Source organism: Heterodontus francisci, chromosome 13 (genome assembly GCF_036365525.1).
Source record: "Heterodontus francisci isolate sHetFra1 chromosome 13, sHetFra1.hap1, whole genome shotgun sequence".
In the NCBI taxonomy this organism is placed as follows: domain Eukaryota; kingdom Metazoa; phylum Chordata; class Chondrichthyes; order Heterodontiformes; family Heterodontidae; genus Heterodontus; species Heterodontus francisci.
The window spans coordinates 45,637,573-45,653,570 of record NC_090383.1 but is presented as its reverse complement, the minus strand read 5'-3'; the positions used below and the strand labels follow the sequence as shown (position 1 = coordinate 45,653,570).

Below are 15,998 nucleotides of genomic sequence, written 5' to 3'. Positions count from 1 at the left end.
TTTCGTGCAGAGAGATCGACCATTGACATGCTGTTCTCCCTTCGTCAGATACAGGAGAAATGCCGTGAACAACAGATGCCCCTCTACATTGCTTTCATTGATCTCACCAAAGCCTTTGACCTCATCAGCAGACGTGGTCTCTTCAGACTACTAGAAAAGATCGGATGTCCACCAAAGCTACTAAGTATCATCACCTCATTCCATGACAATATGAAAGGCACAATTCAACATGGTGGCTCCTCGTCAGACCCCTTTCCTATCCTGAGTGGTGTGAAACAGGGCTGTGTTCTCGCACCCACACTTTTTGGGATTTTCTTCTCCCTGCTGCTTTCACATGCGTTCAAATCCTCTGAAGAAGGAATTTTCCTCCACACAAGATCAGGGGGCAGGTTGTTCAACCTTGCCCGTCTAAGAGCAAAGTCCAAAGTACGGAAAGTCCTCATCAGAGAACTCCTCTTTGCTGACGATGCTGCTTTAACATCTCACACTGAAGAGTGCCTGCAGAGTCTCATCGACAGGTTTGCGGCTGCCTGCAATGAATTTGGCCTAACCATCAGCCTCAAGAAAACGAACATCATGGGGCAGGACGTCAGAAATGCTCCATCCATCAATATTGGCGACCACGCTCTGGAAGTGGTTCAAGAGTTCACCTACCTAGGCTCAACTATCACCAGTAACCTGTCTCTAGATGCAGAAATCAACAAGCGCATGGGTAAGGCTTCCACTGCTATGTCCAGACTGGCCAAGAGAGTGTGGGAAAATGGCGCACTGACACGGAACACAAAAGTCCGAGTGTATCAGGCCTGTGTCCTCAGTACCTTGCTCTACGGCAGCGAGGCCTGGACAACGTATGCCAGCCAAGAGCGACGTCTCAATTCATTCCATCTTCGCTGCCTTCGGAGAATACTTGGCATCAGGTGGCAGGACTATATCTCCAACACAGAAGTCCTTGAAGCGGCCAACACCCCCAGCTTATACACACTACTGAGTCAGCGGCGCTTGAGATGGCTTGGCCATGTGAGCCGCATGGAAGATGGCAGGATCCCCAAAGACACATTGTACAGCGAGCTCGCCACTGGTATCAGACCCACCGGCCGTCCATGTCTCCGCTATAAAGACGTCTGCAAACGCGACATGAAATCCTGTGACATTGATCACAAGTCGTGGGAGTCAGTTGCCAGCATTCGCCAGAGCTGGCGGGCAGCCATAAAGACAGGACTAAATTGTGGCGAGTCGAAGAGACTTAGTAGTTGGCAGGAAAAAAGACAGAGGCGCAAGGGGAGAGCCAACTGTGCAACAGCCCCGACAAACAAATTTCTCTGCAGCACCTGTGGAAGAGCCTGTCACTCCAGAATTGGCCTTTATAGCCACTCCAGGCGCTGCTTCACAAACCACTGACCACCTCCAGGCGCGTATCACTTGTCTCTCGAGATAAGGAGGCCCAAAAGAAAAAAAAAAGAAGTTGAATGAGGAATGTTGGGCAGAACACCAGAGGAGCTGTCTGCTCTTCTTTGAGTAGCATGTGGGATTTTTTTACACCCGATCAGGTATTATAATGAGTCATCTGAAAAATGAGTGAAACCTCAGACATATTTGCATTTCTCCGTTCTGCCTCCAATACCACAAGTCCAGTCCCTTCAGGTCCTATGTTGAATAGTACAGTTGAAAATAGATAACACATAAATGGCAGTCACCCAAGGATGGCATGATTTGTTGGTCATGTTTTCAGCCATCCTGCTGGTGAAGTCATGTAACATTATAAATAGAATAGTCTGTCCCTGCGGGAAGGGAAAACTGAAATTTGTTTTGAAACAATTACCTGCTATAAATGACCAATTGCAAGCAGCTATAGCATCAGACCAGAAAAACCATGCTTATCTGCTCAGACTGGAGCTCAGCACAATAGTCATAGTTTTATGGGTGAACTACAGTTGCCCAGACAGCATTTCTATTTTTCTTGTGTGTCATGAAGACAGTTATGAAGAAAACATTGTATATTGGGGACGGTGTTGGGGATCTACGTCTAGTTTCACCGGTGAATCATTGATTTTCCCTAAATAGCAGATGCATTATAAATAAACGTGTTCAGTAGGTCTACATTTGCTTCTCACAGAATCATACCATACATTTGAAACTACAATTTCTGATTAAAAACTGATTTATTTCTCAGAATGCAGACATTTTCACAGTCCCCTAAGAGTAAACAGTCAGTGGGAAATATCTTTACCTGGTTACTGACTGGCCATGTGTGTGTTCTATGAAAGATTTGTTTAACCTTTTCAATTCATTTTAACATTATAAGTTAAAATCATTTTACTTCTCTGAGAAACCACATGATGGGCTGGATTTTGTTCACCCCCAGGCATTGGGTTCATGGCGTGGGATGGGGGGGGGGGGAACCTGAAGATGGCTCCGGATGAGGCCCGCCACGGACCTCGACACCAGGACAGCCCGGCTGATCCTCCCAGCGGCAACAAAGCTCTGTGGCAGCCCCCCTGCCGTTGGGCGACAGGACCACAATTTAAATATTCAAACAAATAAAATTAATAAATTTAAATAGATTTACCTGCAATCTTGGGGGCCTGCCACGATCTTTGAACTAGGGGGCACTGTTTTAAAATTAGGGGTTGCCGTTTTAGGACAGAGGTGAGAAGAAATATTTTCGCTCAGAGGGTTGTGCAAATTTCGAACTCATGGCCTCAGAAAGTGGCAGAGGCGGGGTCATTGAATATTTTTAAGGCAGGGGTAGATAGTTCCTTGTTAGGCAAGGGAATCAAAGGTTATCGGTGGTAAATGGGAGTGTGGAATTCGAGACACAAACAGATCAGCCATGATCTTATTGAATGGCAGAGCAGGCTCAAGAAGCTGAATGGCCTACTTCTGCTCCAAATTCGAATGGTCGTATGTTCATATGTTTGTAACGGTGGCCGGCACTCCCACGCCTTCAGATCCCCGTCCGGGGAAACGAAGCGCCACACTGGTGGGGAGGGGGTGCAGGAGGTAAGTTTATCAGTGCGGGGGGGCGGGGGGCGGTGGTGGTGGAGGGGAATGGGGTCAAATATGTGTAATGGGTGTAGGGGATGGTGGGAAGGGTTGAACCTCAAACTGTGTGCAGTTTGGGGTGGGAGGTCAGATGTAAAAGGAAAGTGTTTTGGTGGATAAAGGGCAAACAGTTATTGTAATTGTTATTGGCGGGGTGGGAAAGGGGCATTAGAAATGTATTTATTTAATTGTGGGGGTTGGACTTTACTAATTTAAATTGGGCAGCAGGGCTGGCTGCCCTTTAAAAATGCACACAGGCAGCTGAAGCCATTGCCGAGTCCGCACCCTCCACAAGATTGCTATTTAAATGAGCTGCCACACTTAAGATCGTGACGGCCTTTTGGCATGTGGCTCGTGCGGTCGGGCAGCCATTTTATGAGCTCACCGCGGGGATCAGCAGCGGGCTCTTAAAATCCAGCCCGATTACTTTTTATTATTAAGGAAGAGAATTTCTACCTTAGGTTCTTATGACATTGAAAATTCGAATGGGACACTGTGTTAATACTTTCCATTAAGCTACCTATAAGAGTTGATAAAATTACCAGCTGCCATTGTGTTCATATGTATAACCCTTATAATGTACAAGCAACAGATGATAGGTGCTGGGCTCTTTTACACGTTTCTGCTTTGTGATGTATTACACCATCTACTTTATAGGCTTCAGCCTTTTTTTCACTTACTAAATCATATCAAAGGCCATGAGTTAAAATCCTGGCTGGAGAAATGGGATTATTAGATGGAATCAAGCATTCGTCAAAGCCTGAAATATAAAAAAAACTTTCTTTAATATCGTTCTCAGGATATTCTAAAGGACTTTACAGTGAATGAGTTACTTTTGAAGTGTAACTCCCATTTTTGTAGAGGCAAACAAGGCAGCCAATTTCAACACGGCAAGGCCAGGATTTTACTGAGCTCCCGACATCGAGCGCCATGGCAGGGGGGCAAAAGATTGTTCCAGCAGTGGCCCGCCACAGGGTCCAATGCCAGGAGTACTGGGCCCGATCTTCCTGGTGGTGGCGAGGTTCCATAGTGGCCCACCACCAGCACCACCCACCCCCCCCCACCCCCGCCCCCCGCCGCTGGGCAATGGGACCCAGCTTCGAATATTTAAATTAAGCACATGAATAGATTTCAATAAAATTCACTCCAATCTTAGCTTCAGGCCGCAATCTTCTGAGCAGCGGCCAGCACGCTTCCCATCCAGGGAAAGCAGGTGCCACCATGGTGAGGAAGTGGGGAGCTTATGATTTTTAGTGCTGTGTGGGATGTGGTGATGGGGTCAGATTTACAGTACTACCGTAGGGGATGGTGGGAAGGGGTGACCTCTGCCCTTTGTTCAGTTTGGGGGGGGAAGGTCAAGTGTCGAAGGTAAGTTTTTTCGGTGGACGGGGAATAGTGCAAATCCTGAATTTCATTGTTCTTGGAGGGGGGTGGGAAAGGGGCGACAGATTTTTGATCGGTACAGTGGGGAGGTATAACTTTAAAAATGTAAATTAGCCAGCAAGGCTGGCTGCCCTTTAGAAATGGCACCAGCACCTGAGCACAGGCAGCTGGTGCCATTGCTGGCATTGAAGACCCCGCCCCCTCCACATGAATGGGGGGGATGGCCGGACCGGCACATTATCATAGGCCGCCACGAGGAAGATTGCGACAGCATGGCGGTCGCAGCCCGCACACGAGGGCCACCACTTTTTTCGTCCACCGCCGCTCCCGGCAACAGGTGCATAAAATCCAGCCCCAAAGTCCCCCAAAGAACAAAATGATTGATTTTGGTGGTGTTGGTTGAGGGATAAACATTGGCAAGAACACAAGGAGAACTTTTCCGCTCTTTTTTGAATAGCATCATAGGATTTTTTTTACACCAACCTGATCAGACAGAGAGGGCTTTACTTTAAAATTTCATCCAAAAGACGCCACCTCCAACAATACAACACACCCTCAGCACTGCACTTAAGTGTCAGCCTCATGTCTGTGCCCTGGAGTGGGGCTTAATTCAACAGTGTTCTGAGTCAGAAGTAAGGGTGCTGCCAATTTAGTCAAGGATGAAAGAAGAAGGCTGTAAGAGCTATTTCTTGGAGCATTGAGGCGCCTAATCTGTATCACAAAGTTGAATTAATTTGACATTAATCATGTGATGTCATTTCCTTAATAAAGGGTAGTAACACAAGTGGAAGTTTCTATTAGGTTGTGTTTCAGTTGCTAACTCATTGAAAACCAGGGCAGCAATAAATATGAGCCAGACGGCTTGAACATCTTTCTTGGATGCAAGAATATGAACAGATGGCAGTCACAGGAGGTCAGAAAGCTGGTAAAATCACATGCAGTTTGGTATTAACTTATATGTGGCTGAACAAACTGCATATGCATAAAAAAGAATAATAAAATAGAAAAGCATCCTTGTGCTTGATGGCTTATTGAGATGTAATCAAAAAAATTATTATGCAGATAGTCAGTTCAGCAGAAAAACAAGAAAATTATGTTGAATTTATACACAAGCTTGGTTAGACCACAGTTGTGTACAGTTTTTGGCACTTATTGGAAGATATTGGACCCATGGATAGAGTATGGTAAAGATTCAGTAGAATGACACCAGAATGAGAATGAAGTAAGGCTTTTTGCACAGAAATAAAAGTTTAAGTGGGGAATCTAATTGTGGTTTTCAAAAATATGAAAGGATTTGAGGCGATGAAAAATGAAAGATCAGGCTGCATGAAAGATTGGGCTGCATAAAAGATTGGGCTGCATGCCGACGGAGGTCCCAGCAGCGGCCTGGAAGATGGGGGGCACCGTGCCTTGGTACTCCATCACAGAAGTTATTTGATGGCAGGCAGCCAATTAACACTTAGGGACAAGCTCACACCTCCAAAGCTGCCAGCCAATTGGAAGGCTGGCAGCTCTGCAGTACTGGCAGTGCCACTGGGAGCAGTGGCAACTGCTGGTACTGCAAGAGGCCCTGCAGCATCGAGGACGACCGGGAGCCTGGGCAAGGTGAGTGGAGTCGGGGTGGATGGGGACGGACAGGCAGGCCCCAGCGAAAGGGTTGGGCGGGGTGTTGTTGGTGTTGTGGAGGTGTCTTCCCGGGGAGGGGGTGTGTTGGTCACTGCTGGGGGGGGGCCTCTGGGGGGCCCTGGATTGCCCCAAAGAAGGACCCACCCCAACTCCACGAGGAGGCTGCCAGGCTTTACCTGGCAGCACCTCCCTGTGGTAGCAGGTCGCTCTGCCTTCCAGAAAATTGAGGTGGAGGCGGGCAGAGGCCCTTAAGTGGCCAAAATGGCAGGGGGTCTGGGCAAATTCAGGAATGGTGCCCCCTGTCATTTTGTTTGCCCCCACATGCCCGCCACCAAGGGCAGAGCAAATTTCTGACCATTGTTTTCACTGGTTGGTGAATCAGTAGTGTGAGTCTTCTCATTAGCCAGACAAAGGGTGGAATAGGAAAACATGTCTTTCACAGAGAGTTATTCGAACAAAAGAAGCTTTGCATGTGCCACTCAGTCTGCAAGCATATCCCGAGCTTCCAGCCAAGAGAGAATCTAACCATCTCCTCTTGATGTTCAATGGCGTTACCATCATTGAATCCCCCACTACCAACATCCTGGGAGTTACCATTGACCAGAAACTAAACTGGACCAGCCACATAAATACTGTGGCTACAAGAGCAGGTCAGAGGCTGGGAATTCTGCTCACTTCCTGACTCCCCAATGCCTGTCCACCATCTACAATGCACAAGTTAGGAATGTGATGGAATACGCTCCACTTGCCTGGATGGGTGCAGCTCCAACACTCAAGAAGCTCGACGCAATCCAGGACAAAGCAGGCTGCTTCATTGGCACCCTATGCATCACCTTCAATGTTCACTCCCTTCACCACTGATGCACAGTGGCAGCATTGTGTACCATATGCAGGATGCACTGCAGCAACTCACCAAGGCTCCTTCAACAGCACCTTCCAAACCCGTGACCTCTTCCATTTAGAAAATAAGGGCAGCAGATGCATGGGAACACCACCACCTGCAAGTTCCCCTGCAAACCACACACCATCCTGACTTGGAACTATATCACTGTTCCTTCACTGTCGCTGGGTCAAAATCCTGGAATTCCCTTCCTAACAGCACTGTGTGTGTACCTACATCCTCAAGCACTGCCGCAGTTCAAGAAGGTAACTTGCCACCACCTCCTCAAGGCCAATTAGGTATGGGCAATAAATGCTGACCCAGCCAGCAATGTCCACATCCCATCAACAAATAGAAAAAAAAATGAAGAAATGACACTTAACAGCACAAAATATATAAAACCCCCATGGGCATACCATGCCACTACAAATCTTTACTCCCTTTTCCTGTTGCTTTTACAATGGGCAGAATTTGGGGTGCGACCTCTGTGGTTTCAGCAGAGGTTGAGGCAGGCTGCACACATCCCTGCTCTAACTGTTGAGTTGGTCAACACCCTCAGGGATTTGGATCCCATGACAGCCCCACCAAAGACTGTTCCATCTGTGCCTGTGCAGGGGCAGACTAAGCCATTGGGACACAAGGCAACATGTGAAGCACTGACTGAGGTGGGGCATAGCAGGTGAGAAGTGGAAGTGCTTTGAGCGGAGTTCCCACTTCCATGTCCTCTTTTGCCATCATCGCATGGCCCAATCGTACTTCCTTGCTGCCACTCTTCTGGAGAAGGTGCTGAAAGATGAAGGCAAGGGTATCATTCATCTTATTTTAGGTGGCATCTTACTTCTTTCACTTTTCACACATACAGAGTGACTTATCGGCCGGAATTTTACACTGGGTGGACGGGAGCCGGACTCCAACGTAAATGTCAGTGCCGATCCCACTCCTGCCCAGCCTGGGGATCCGTCCCATATTTTACGGATCCCCAGCCTTTAATTGGCCCGAGATGGGACTTCCACACACTTGAGGGAGGAGGTCCCGCCTCAGTGAGCTGCCGGCCAATCAGCGGGCCAGCAGCTCTTGGTCTCAGCAATGCCACCAGGAGCGGTGGCCACTGCTGAGACTGCAGCCCAGCCGACTGAGGAGGACGCAATGGAACCGGGACAGAAGGTAAGTTCGGGCAGCCTCACCAGGGGAATCGGTCGTGCCCTGGTGAGGCTAGGGTGGTCGTTTGGGGGGAGGGGGCGTCCTGGCTCCCGGGGTTGGGGTGGGAGGTGGGGGCGGCCCTCAATCAGGCACGCTGTGCCCGATTGCCAGGCCCCCCCACCCCTGGGGTGCGAAAAGGCCGGCAGCTGTAGCTGGGCGGCCTTTCACATTCCCGGCACACCAGCTTGCCATGGGTAAAATACCCGTGGAGGCCGGCGAGGGCCCTTAAGTGGCCATTTTAGGGTCTTGATTGGCATCGGGTGGGCCATCTCTCACCCCCCACCACTCCGCTGGACCAATGTAAAGTTGGTCGGAGGCAGAATCGGGGCGGTGAGGCCTCCCGAAGCCTGCCGCTCAATTTTACGCCGCCCCCACGCCACCATTCGACCCGCTGGGGCGGTGTAAAATTCCAGCCATCCACTTTAACTAGTGCCAGCCTTTCTAGTAACTGCTCTTCATCTATTTTTATTTCTTCCAGTATCCCGGCAAACTCTTCAATTACCATGGCTTCGGCAAAGTCTTAATCATTGGGAAACAATGATTCATTTTGTACCTCAGTCATGTCTTCTCCCTCCACCAATAGATTTCCATTTGGTCCCTAATCAGTCCCACCTCTCCACTGACAGCCCTTTTGCTGTTATTAGGCCTGTAGAAGACCTCTGGATTCCCTTTTATGTTAACCGCTAATCTATTCCCGTATTGTCTCTTTGCCATTTTGATTTTCTTTTTCACTTCTCTGTATTTTTTATATTTATCCAGATGTCCCCTTGCACGATCAAGCTGACATCCAACGCATTCTTCCTTTGTCTGCTTTATCCTACATGCTTTATGGTTGCCCTTCCTTTCCCCTTTCTGGGAATAGATAATGGTGTCAGGCAAAAGGGAGTGGTAATGGGACAAGAAAAGAAACAAATGTTGGGTCTAGAGGAGCTATAAATAACAACAGCATTACCAGTAACTGCTGTCCGACAAAGAGGACAGAGAGATCAGAGTGGGAATGGAGAGCTTAATTAAACTGGCAAGCAACCGGAAGCTCAGGGTCCTGCTTGCGGAGTGAACCGAGGTGTTCCACAAAGTAATCACTGAATCTGAGTTCAACTCCCCAGTGCAGCGGAGATCACATCATGATCAGCGAATGCCATATACCAAATTGAAAAAAGTACAAGTAAATTGCTGTTTGACCTGGAAGGAATTTTTCAGGCCTTAGACTATAAGAAGGGAGGAGGTAAAAGGGGAGGCATTGCCATCTCCTGTGCTGCAAAGGAAGGGGATGATTGAAGAATGAACCAGAGTGTAGTGGAGGGAGTGATCACTTTAAAATGCTGAAAAGAGAGGGGAAGATGTGTTTGGTGATGGCATCACACTGGAGGTGGTGAACGTGGAGACTGGTGCAGTGGAAAGTGAGCACAGGGGAGCCTTATCATGGTTTGGGAGGGAGGTGAAAAGATAGAATCATAGAATCATCGAAATTTACAGCACAGAAGGAGGCCATTCAGCCCATCATGTCCATGTGAGCTGACAAGTAACAATCCAGCCTAATCCCACTTTCCAGCTCTTGATCAGTAGCCTTGTAGGTTATGGCACTTCAAGTACATATCCAAGTACTTTTTAAATGCTATGAGGGTTTCTGCCTCTACCACACTTTCAGCCAGTGAGTTCCAGAACTCAACCACCCTCTGGGTGAAAACATTTCTGCTTGAATCCCTCTAAACTTCCTATCTCTTACCCTAAATCTATGCCCCTTGGTTATGGACTGCTCAACCAAGGGAATTGGGCTCTCCTATCCACTCTATCTAGACCCGTTATAATTTTATACACTTCAATGAGGTCTCCCCTCAGCATCCTCTGTTCCAAAGAAAACAACCCTAATCTATCCAATCTTTCCTCATAACTAATATTCTCCAGTCCAGGCAACATCTTCATAAATCTCCTGAGTATTCTCTCTAGTGCAATCACACCTTTCCTTTCGTGCGGTGACCAGAACTGCATACAGTACTCCAGCGGTGGCCTAACTAGGATGAGAGCAGATATGTAGTAACTGGGACAGATGTAATATTATTTGTTCCTTTGGTATGTGAACTTGTAAAATTCACAGGACTCAAGGTAAAATCCATAGAATACGTGGGTTTTTATTACAATGTAACTGCAACACAGCTACTGCAGGAGCCACAACCAACACACATCTCATTCTGTTGGGCTAAACCCACAACTCCCTGGTTATGTGTGACATGACACCACTTCCTCTGGTGATCTTCACTTACAGCCTCTTAAGGTGGTCCTCTCTTAAGGTGGTCCCATGTCCCCCAACAGACACAGTCAAGAGCCCATGGGGGAGAGAGTCCTCAGTTGTGGAAAAAGATAGATATATTGGAAGCACTGGTATAGAGGTGGCATCATCAGAACAGACACGGTGGAGATAGAGAAACTGGGTGAACAGAATTGAGTCCTCACAGGAAGAGAGGTGGGAGAAAGTGTAGTCAAGGTGATTGTGGGAGTCAGCAGGCTTATAGTAGATATTGGTCGTCAGTCTATCCTCAGAAATGGAGATAGAGGCGTCGAGGAAGGGAAGGGAAGAGTTGGAATGGACATGTGAAGGCAAAGGACAGGTGGAAAATGGAAACAAAGTTGATGAAATTTTCCAGATGGGGGCAGGTGCAGAAAGCAGCACCGATACAGTCATCAATGTGACAGAATAAGAAATGAGGGAGGGCACCTGAGTAAGTCTGGAAAAAAGAATGCTCCACACATCCCACAAAAAGGCAGGCATAGTTGGGACCCATATTTGTACCCACAGCAACACCTTTTATTTGAAGGAAGTGGGTGGAGTCAAAGGAGAAATTGTTCAATGTAAGAACAAAGTTCAGCCAGGCGGAGGAGGATGATAGTGAATAGGGACTGGTTGGACCTCTGTTCAATGAAGAAGCGGAGAGCTCTCAGGCCATCCTAGTGGGGGATGGAGGTGTAGAGGAATTGTACATCCAAGGTTAAAAAGAGATGGTTTGGGACAGGAAACTCTTAAAGTGGTGGAGGTTGTCGGAAGATGCAGGTGGGAAGAAACTGGACAGGAGGAGAAGAAATAGAGTTGAGTTGGGAAGAAATAGATTCCATGGGGCAAGAACAGGCTGCAACGATGGGTCTACCAGAGCAGTCCTGTTTGTGGATCTTGGGAAGGAGGCAGATTGTGCAGGTTTGAGGAACTATGAGTTGGAGGCTGTGGAGGGAAGATATCCAGAAATGTCAACTCTATCTATCCTGATTCAGCACAATATCTGTATGTATTCTCTGCATTTATAATATAATTGATCATATAGCCACTAGAGCGACCTGCACTTCTCTGAGCACCTTCCTCACCCATGCTCCATTCATCACCACAATAGCACCTCCTAGGTCATCCTCCATGAATGCAGCTGGAATCTTACTTGCTGGAGTTGTTGGTGACATTCGATAAACTTTTGAGCAGCTGGGTGGCCCTGTGCCTCACTGTACTTCTGTCATGAAATGTGTAGAAACAAAAAAGCACTTTTTTTCAATTACTCATTGCAATGTCCCAAGAATAGAAATAGTGGTTAACCTGCTTATGTAATCACATGACTGAGCTTACTCTGAGCCAAAGCAGAGCTCACAAACTTAAATTGTATAACTAAAAGCAAGGACAAATAATGTGTGCAGCTTTTGTAAATTTATTTTGTAAACTGGAAAGTGAATTCAATGTTTTGGAAGTGATATGCAGAGAAAAGAGACTTGGAACACTGCAAAGTTGCTGCTCAGGGGTACAGGGTGTTCTAAGTCAAGAGGAAAAAGGAAACTGGGGTGATTGGTTTTTCTATGAAATTCAACGTGATAAACAGTTACCATGGTATGGCTCAAGTACTGAAACACTGCTTCCTGTGTCTTTTACCATGTTCACACTTATACAGTTTCACTTTGAAAAATGCAACTACGCAGTTGAGAATTGTTAGATGCCCCTTTGCTCTCTTGAAATGTACAACTATTAGTAGCACCAACTGTTTTCTGTGTAAGGGCCATGGATGTTAATAGAGTAGCATGCCTCAGTAATATACAGTTTGAAAATAGCATCATTAGGAGTCAGAAGCCTGTGGGTTCAATTCCTAACTTGCACAAAAGAAATAAGACATTCAGCCACTCATGCCTGTTCAGTCATTCAATTAATTCATGACTGATCTGTACCTGAGCTCCATTTAACTGCATTGACTTGTTTAGATTATTCCTCAGCGTTCTAAACCCAAGGGAATACAAACCAAGTTTATGCTTACTGTCCTGAAAATTTAGCACTTGAAGCTCCTCTTATCATTCTAGTAACTCTGTGAAATACTCCCTCCGAAGCCAATATTCCTTTCTGAAGTTCGGTGCCCAAATCTGAACACAGTACTCAAGATGAGGTCTAACCAAGGCTCTGTATTACTGAAGCATTACTTCCACACTTTTGTGTTTTAAATCTGCTTATGATAAAGGCGAACATTCCTTTAGCCTTTTTGATAACTTTGTTGTACCCGTACCAGGTGCCTGGACACCCAAATCCCATTTTCCTCCACAGATCCTAGTTTCTCACCATTAAAAAAAAAATTCTGATTTGACCTTCTTGAATACTCCTGCAACTACAAATTGGATAATCCCATTTTTGGGATGTGGAGGGTCACAATTTGAACCTGCCTGCACCCATTCAAATCCATGAAGCCATCACTCAAAATTTGTGCAACCACATCTTTGGCCTGATTGTGATGCTGCAGGAGGCCCCAGCAGTGTTGTTTGCAGACCAGGTGGCAAAGCCAACCAGCTCTTCTTAAAGACAAGCTGTATCATAAAGGGAATTGCTATAATGTAAATTCTTGTAAACTGAGCACCAGGGCAGACAGAGGAATCCATAGTGACGGATGTGGTGCTGGAGGCATTAGTGGAGCAGGTGGGCAGGAGGAGAGATGCTATGGTCCCACGAAGGGCCAGAAGACCCTCAAGGACCACCCTCAGAAGGGAATGGGAGCAGGTTGTCAGGAAGGTCAATTTCCCAAGTTTGGCCCTAGGACCTGGTGACAGTGCCATAGGAAGGCTAATGGTAGGTGGTCAACATCAGTGAATGCCTCTTCACATGACATTTCCTATCCACCACAACACCAGCCTCTCACACTACGCAAGGCAACACACATCCATCACCACCAGCAGCACTCCATAGCACTCAGGACTCACGCCTAACATCCAAATATTCCACCTCACCTTCACACATCTAGCAATTTTGCCAGTCTCACCCAGCTCATTCTATATCCACATTCCTCCAGCTGCTCTGCTGGCAGGCACATCACCAAAATGCAGTGCTGCACAATCACTGACATTCTGCCCTCTCTCTTGCAGGACAAGGTGGCACACAATAGAAGGGAGCAATGCAGAACCCATGGGGCTCAAGGACACCTGCATCTCCTGAGCCCTATGGAGGAGATGGCTCTCTGTATCATGGTGCCAGCTGAAAGCATTGAGGATGACAGTACGTTCCTGCCTTATGCCCCTCTCAATTCCCAGCTCAGCCTCATCCTGCTATCTGCTCTGATTAGCAATCTGCAGTTAGTGTGAGCGTGGGCCTCTTGATTCTCACCCAACCAACTTCCTCCTCGCCAACCTTCCCGTTTTGAGTTCCTGCTTTCAGACACCCAAGAACTGTCGCCTGCCCAGCCACAGGAGCCCAATCGGAAGGAAAGCGAGCAACAGCATTGCACTAATTAAGAGGCTCTGTCACTTCATCTGACATTTGCGGCCACCAGCTCAGATACTGACACTGCACTTACCTTGGTGGCTAGTGTGCAGTTGGTATCAGTGCATGATAGGTCATGTGGGCATGAGTGGCAGGCCAGGAGTAAAGGATGATTCTTTCACCAGCTCGCCTGAGGCAAAGGGACAGACCTGCATCCACTAATTCTGGAATAGTCTTGTCAATAAAATGGACTTTTTTTTTTATTCCTTCATAGGATGTGTACATTGCTGGTGTGTACCAGTCTGGCAGGAGGGAGGGAAGGGGTGTGTTGAGTCAAGGGCACAGCATTTACACCAGTGGTAACACTTTGTCAACACACTGCGGCTTGGTCTTTAGGATGCTGATCTGTGCAGATGTGAAAATATCAACCTGTGCCTCCAGACCTGGATCCACATATTCTGGAAAAGTCTTGTCAATAAAATGGATTTTTTAAATTTAACTTCATCTGCTGCACAGGACTCAGATGAGGACCTCAACAGGGCAGCATATAGGAGAGTGCTGAATGGTCATGCACACCGAGATGCAGGGTGCATGAGCTGGCCTGCCAGACAGCCTCCAGTCACTGTCAAGGAGCATGGAGATAATGCAGAGCTTGCCCTCTCTGCAACCTCTGTTCCATCTCCCTGTTGCAGCCTACTGGTGGAATCTTGTGGCAATAAATTTTCTCAGGATTTGGGAACACTTCCGGAAGCCGGCCCCACACAGGTCCGCAGTGTGCCCTCCTGCCCGATCTTCCAGGAGGTGGCCTCCTATTTGGCTGCCTCCGCTCCGCCATCCAATTAAGGATGGCGGGTGGTTCCTGAGGCTGCAGGCCTAATCAGAGGCCCCACAGTGAGGTCCTGCCAGCAGCTTCACTGGGAGAGGTGGGCACTGCAGTGGCAAAGCAGGAGAACTGTTATGTTACCAAAAAATCCATGCCGCCACAGCTGCTGGTCCATCAGGAAACCATCAGCTGGTGAGTCCGGTAGGAGGGAGGGAAGGGGTGTGTTGAGCCAAAGGCACAGCATTTACACTAGTGGTAACACATTGTCAACACACTGAGGCTTGGTTTTTAGGATGCTGATTCCTGCAGATGTGAAAATATCAAGCTGTGCCTCCAGACCGGCATCCACTTATTCTGGAAAGGTCTTGTCAATAAAATTGATTTTTTTATTCATTCATGGGATGGGGACATCGCTGGCAAGGCCAGCATTTTTGCCCATCCGTAATTACCCTTGAACTGCGGCAGTTCTTGGGGTGTTTGTACACCCACAGTGCTGTTAGGAAGGGAGTTCCAGGATTTTGACCCAGCAACAGTGAAGGCACGGTGATAGAGTTCTAAGTCAGGATGCTGTGTGACTTTGAAGGGAACTTGCAGGTGGTGGTGTTCCCATGTGGCTGCTGGCCTTGTCCTTCTATGTGATTGAAGTCACGGTTTTGGAAGGTGATGTTGAAGGAGCCTTGGTGAGTTGCTGCACTGCATCCTATGGATGGTACATACTGCTGCCACTGTGCACCAATGGTGGAAGGAGTCAAAGTTTAATGTGGTGGATGGGGTGCCAGTCAAGCGGGCTGCTTTGTCCTGGATAGTGTCGAGCTTCTGGAGTGTTGTTGGTAATGCACTCTTCCAGGCAAGTATTCCATCACACTCCTGATATTTGCCTTTTAGATGGTGGACAGGCATTGGAGAGTCAGGAGGTGATTACTCACTGCAGAATTCTCAGCCTCTGACCTGCTCTTGTGGCAACAGTAGTTCTGTGGCTGGTCCAGATCAGTTTCTGGTTAATAGTAACTCCCAGGATGTTGATAGTGGGAGATTCAGCAATGGTATTGTCAGTAAACATCAAGGTGAAATGGTTAGTTGCTCTCTTTTTGGAGATGATTATTGCCTGGCACTTGTGTGGCGCGAATATTACTTGTCACTTATCAGCGCAAGCCTGCATGTTGTCCAGGGGTTGATGATGGGCACGAACTACTTCAGTATCTGAGGAGTCATGAATGGTGCTAAAGATGGTGCAATCATCAGCGAACATCCCCAATTCTGACCTTATGATGGAGGGGAGATCATTGATGAAGCAGCTGAAGATGGTTGGGCCTAGGCCACTGCCCTGAGGAACCCCTGCAGTGACG

The 15,998-nt window shown here is 47.6% G+C and overlaps 1 protein-coding gene across 1 annotated transcript in view; it reads left to right on the top strand.

Annotated features, from left to right (window-relative positions):
• The first annotated feature begins 8,011 nt into the window (after positions 1-8,011).
• Positions 8,012-15,998, top strand: part of rsph3 (radial spoke head 3) — a 194,107-nt gene continuing 186,120 nt past the window's right edge. Inside the window, exon 1 of the mRNA XM_068044767.1 lies at positions 8,012-8,095. The gene's annotated coding sequence lies outside the window, so the exon portion shown is untranslated. The remainder of the gene's footprint in view (positions 8,096-15,998) is intronic.